Source organism: Austrofundulus limnaeus, unplaced genomic scaffold, assembly GCF_001266775.1.
Source record: "Austrofundulus limnaeus strain Quisiro unplaced genomic scaffold, Austrofundulus_limnaeus-1.0 Scaffold95, whole genome shotgun sequence".
NCBI lineage: Eukaryota > Metazoa > Chordata > Actinopteri > Cyprinodontiformes > Rivulidae > Austrofundulus > Austrofundulus limnaeus.
The window spans coordinates 203,020-208,740 of record NW_013952497.1 but is presented as its reverse complement, the minus strand read 5'-3'; the positions used below and the strand labels follow the sequence as shown (position 1 = coordinate 208,740).

General features: G+C 37.3%; 1 protein-coding gene across 3 annotated transcripts in view; it reads right to left on the bottom strand.

Moving 5' to 3' along the window:
• The window catches only part of kcnab1a (potassium voltage-gated channel subfamily A regulatory beta subunit 1a), a 122,754-nt gene that overhangs the window by 48,126 nt on the left and 68,907 nt on the right, over window positions 1-5,721 (bottom strand). The gene's annotated exons all lie outside the window — the stretch shown is intronic.

The window sequence follows — 5,721 nt, the reverse complement described above, 5'->3', positions numbered from 1 at the left end:
CGAACAAAAGTAAGAGAAATTTAGGATAAGAATACGAACATGTTCTTGCATGAGGCCCAATGTTTCTATGTAGGAAATACCACTTAGAGCTCAGTTATTGTTTGTTAGTGGTGCTTGGCTGAAACAATGAGAYGAGGAACGTGACGTTTTCTGTTTATTCAAACTTAGACATGAAACATAAAAATTAATCACAACTGGCCCTTTGAGGGCCACCACAACACTCGTGTGGCCCTCAGTAGTTCATAGCATCCCAGCAGCTATTGTCCCGACACCTGCACAGCCACAGCTACAGCCAGTGCTGTTAGGTTTGTGCCAAAGTCCACATCTGCAGAAGTTGAGTGTGCCTTGCCAGAGTAGAGGGTCTGCAGGCATCTTTCTGACAGAGATTCTGCAGATCTGTTCCAGTCTCATCCTCAGCTGATGTGAGGTCTGTTTCTGTGCCAAAGCCTTACAGCAGCTGTGTTCGGTCCTGGTCCATGATAGCCACTTTCCTGCATGTTTTAGATATTTCCCTGCTCTAGCACATTCAATTTAATGGTTGGATTGTCTTTCAGGTGCTGCAGAAAACTGTTAAATACCTGTTCGTTAAAGCCCAGGGTGCTAAAGCAGAAAAAAAGTTAAAACATGCAAGGCAGTCAACATCAATGACATGGACTGGCCTCGCTTGATTATAGTAAATATAAAGCTGTTTTCATGAGGGATCAGAGTGTAGTTGAGAGCTTTAGCTGGAAAAGTAGTGCAACGTTTTCTGCCGATTAAAGGTGTCTGATTTGATAGAGGTGTTGAAGCATCTTACTTACAGTAAGAGTGATGTCAGGGTGGAAAAGAGAGATAGTCAAACAGATCAGAGTTTTGTCAACAGCACCACTGACAGAACTGGTCTGAGCCGGAAGGTGATGCTTCCAACTCACTGGTGCAAACGCTCACCTCTGGTCTGGAGATTTAGATAAGGGAAAGAATGAGGAGGTTGCTGATAAAAAGCAGCTTTAATGAGGTGCATTTAGAGGCAGTTTGAGGGAAAGGCTGAGCTTGGCTCAGAGCTTCTGCACCTCTGAATCAGAGGGACAGGATGACTTTTGGTTATCTTCCTTTGGAGAGTTTTTACAAACTCTGGGGCAGACCCAAAAAACTCACTGCAGAGGGATTACATGCCACTTCTAGTCTGAAGTACCTCCGAATATTACAGGAGAAGCCGGAGAGAGATCAACGGGTTTTTCTCTTGGGTCTGTTGACACAGTGATATACAGATTTGCAGGAATGCAACACAAGAAGGATGTGAACTTAGTGTTTACACAGAGCAGTAAATATTTTTAATAAAACAGAAAAGTTGGAATCTCATTATTGATCCAAGCAATATTGATAATCCTTTTAACCATAATCATGCAGTTCTGTCTATGAATAACTGTGAGTTAGGATGTTATTGCTCTGGCTCTGTTACTTTACGATGTGTTCACTTCTCATTTCATGACCTTGTATGTTTTTGTCAGGATTTACATAATAATAATATGCTTGAACTCGTTTCACTGGCGAAAAAAGTCCTCTAATGCAATACTTCATGCAGAACTCCTGAAAATCTTTTCATCTCTCGCTCCACTTATAGTTTAAAATCAGCTGCTCACATAATAAAATGTATTACATTTTCTTTGGATACATTTAAATGTTATTTTATGACAGAATTTAAATAGGTTGTTCTGAACCTTACAGGCTTTTAAAAACAGCCACTGCAGATTCCCATTGGATTTAAATCCACACTCATCAAACTCAGGGAAACACTAATCCACTTTAAACAGGCATTAGTTTCTTTCTGCCCCCAAGTTCTGTGCAAATAAACAAAGAATTAACAACCTTCAGACAAAGCAACTTTCAAACTTTGTCAAAAAATAGATACGTGAGGAAAAAAATGGACTCCTCACAAACATTTTGTGTCAAATTACGCTCACCCAGCAGTTCACAGTCAGATAACCTTTACTAGCAGTGAGTAAGGACGTCATTGGTAATACAGACAGACTGAAGTTCAGGCTCTTTGTGATGAGCTGGCTGTGCCTAGGATTAAATTTACAAATTATGAAGAAGGGTAGCCATGTCAAAACGAATACTGTTAGTGTATGACGTGTGGCGGGGCTCAAATTTCTCATTATTTTAAATCATTTAAAGAGAACATGTCATGCTAAACCCAATCTTTTAGTCCTTATGCATTTTTTTGTGCACTCGGAGTCTAGGAGTGCCAAAAAATGAAATTTGTCTCTCCTGGTGCTGCATAGATATTTTATATTCTGTTTGAATCATATTGTTCAAAAAATTCAGTTTTCTTTAAGGGGCAAATCAACTGTTTTGAGTTTTATATCATGTTATAATGTTATACTCTCATAAAAACATGCCCAAAGCCTTGCTTTGACTCATTCATGCATGTTTGAGAAATCCTGCAGTGTTTTTAGGAAGCCATACTGAGGAGCAAAACAACAGGTGGGGACCAGAAACGCCTCTGGGACGTGTCTCCAAGCCGAGCTTCCTCATCACGGAGCACACCTCCCCACCCCACACCCCACTCACCCCGCCCATGAATCCTGCAGGCTCTCGGCAGTAACAGAGAAAAGTGAAAGTGAAACTTAAACTATCTGCTGCTCTCAACACTACTTCTCATTCAGTGAAGCTCTTTTCAGATTCAAAATACCTTTGAGGAAATGTATTTACAGATGCCAAGTAAACTGTATCATAGCGCACGAACCCCCGCCCCCACCCCAGCAGGCTACGTGCTGAAATGGGCGTGACCGAAGTGGTTGGATCTTCTTGAAGAGACAGAGTCCTATTTCAACGAGTTTAGAAACTGTCAAGATGAGAAGTAAATTGTTTGGGGGATTTTTACAAAAATATTGCTCTTTCATAAGCTGAAATGTGACATAGTTACTTTATTTTAGTATAAAATTGAAACACAGGCTTGGAAAGCACATAATATTGCCCCTTTAATACCTATTATCACAGTATTTGCTGCAGAACTGCTAAACAAGGTCATGACTTCTGGCTAACCAGTTTCACAAATGACCAAACAGGGTGGACTGGACAATAATCACTGGTAGTTGGTGTGCAGCACATTATTAGCATTTAAAGAGACAGCACCAAAGAGAGTCACTCTCAGAAACACCTCAGAAAAGGGTTGAAAGAGGGGCTTGTGGAGTTACAATAAGTTAAAATTCTATTTTAACTTTTAGTTCCACTTTAAATATCCATGACTGAATGGTTTAGAGTGAAAAGGAAGGATTACAGTTGATAAATAACCCAGTATTCTAATAAAACTCACTATAATAAAATTACTTTGTTTTAGCTAAGATCCTGTGAATGTTGATGTGTTAATAAAGTGGATCCACAAATAACAAATGACCAAGTTCTTGCTCACATAAAGTACTGATAATAAAGGTTTGTTTGACACAGAAGTGACTGATGTCACACCAATATTAAAAATTATTTATTTCAGCAATTAAACGAAAAAAGGCTCCCTCCACTAATAATAGGTTTGAGAACATTTGGCAGTAATAACCTCTAAATGTTTATTTTAGTCATCTATAAACTCTTAGCACCTGTCAGTTGATAGTTTCTGTCATTGTTCCAGGTTAAACTTTGGGAACTTGCAGGACTTATTTTTCCAAAGTCAAATCTCTGGAGGTTATATTTCCAGGTTTCGGTTGGGATTTAATGTTGCTATTTTTTTTTTTAAATCAGTCACTTCTTCCAATAAATAAATAAATAAATAAATAAATAAATAAATAAATACATACATAAAATGAATTTTTGTTTATTATTTTGCTGCTAGATTTCTGCTTCAGTTTGTTCTTTTGCAGAAAGACTGAAACTCTGCTGAGACTGCGACGTGCAGCAGCTCTGAAGTGCATGATGGGATAATCTTCACCGCTCCTCTGGGACTCAGAGCCTCCGGTATCAGAGGCAACAGCCCAACATCCTGAAAGAGGCTTCGGCGTGCAGTGATGCAGTGATGCAGTGATGCAGTGATGCAGTGATGCAGTGATGCAGTGATGCAGAGTTCAGCTTTTAAAAGTTATTCACGACATTTCCAATCTATGACAATTCCCAGGTCAGCATTTTCTTCTGCCTGTATTTCAACAGTGACGTCTTCTTGGTCTCATTAAGACTCTTCATRGCTCATTGGGCTGTTTTTGATGTGAACAAAAACCATCACAGAAAAAATGCTTACTGGCAGGCTAAACGTGCTTTTATATCTGTTAAAGAAGGTTTTAGAAAGAAAACTTAACACATTCTCAGCAAATTTGTGACCACAAAACTTCTTAATAACCATAAAAACTTGAGAAAAAGGAATCAAAAGCTCTGTTGACTGACTTTGGATGAATGCACTTTGATGCCCGTGGTGTGTTTTTTAATAGGGAAAATAACTAAATCACCCCCAACTAAACAAAAATAACTGAGCAAAAAAATGGAAATTTGTGTTTGGTAGATTACTTATTTGATGCTTCTTGGAAATAAATCTTATACAATYAGAAAGGCATTGCAATTTTTTAAATGGAACAGTATAAAGAACATGCATTTGTCAGATGAGCAGCAGAGCTGAGTATGTGAGTTACACACATGAAAATGTTCCTAAATCTTCTCTGCCAACCAGCTTGTTTTTCTGTTGTTATTGACACTTGTTTTGAGCTTCTGGTATCCCCGGGTGCTGCCAGTCAGGTGCCTACTATAAGATTTATTACCAAAAAACAGTGTTTTTATTTATTTATTCAGTCAGGTATATTGAGTTTGATCAGTGATCTTTAGAAAGCAGGGCTGTCAATGGCTGATGTACAAAAAAACAACTTTTTGACATCATGTATTATTTTTAATTTAGTATTTTATTTTATTTTATTTTATTTTATTTATTTCTTTTTTTTTTTGGTCAAGATCATAGGAGAGGTTTGGAGCTTTGCCTTCCAGTTCAGAGACTTCACCACACCTGACTGAAGCAATGCTCCCCTTACTGTAAAAATAAAAAATAAAATTAAAAATAAAATGATTCAATGGTTGTTATGGTTCAAGTGTCTAATAATTCTGATTTGGATAGAAAATTATGATGTCTAATTTTTAAAAGGTGGGGAAATTCACAACTGTTTGTTGTTAATTGTCATTTTGTAAGTGAATCATTTTACCATTGTTGCAACTTGTCTGAAAAATTATATTTAATGCTCAAAAAAACTAAATATGAAACTGATACTGTAAAGGTGATTAGGTCCGCTGATGAACAAAGGACAGAACTAATCAYTTCTGTATTTAAATACATATTTGGAAATGCACATTATACTCACGAGAACCCAAGATTTAATCACTTCAGTTATATTCTCACACAGCTTTCAGTCATCTGGAGTGTCACGCATAGAAGCAGGCGCTTTTCATCAAGTTTTTTTTTAATTTAACATAACATCAAAAAACAAATCAAACAAAAAAAAAAGAAAAAAAGAGTAAGCTCTCTAGAATTTAGCTGAGTTGCACCAGTGAGTCCAACCTAACAACACAACCAGTTCTTTATATTCGTGACCCAGAACAGAAGGAACTATTTATCACAAAGAAGGGAAGAAATACAGTTTATGTCCTGAAGTAAATATAGACTTCAGAAAACTGTCTTCTGTACAAAGCATAGAAAAAAATATATAACCTCATTAAAGGCTGTAATTCCCTAAAAAATGAACGTTAGATAGATAGATAGATAGATAGATAGATAGATAG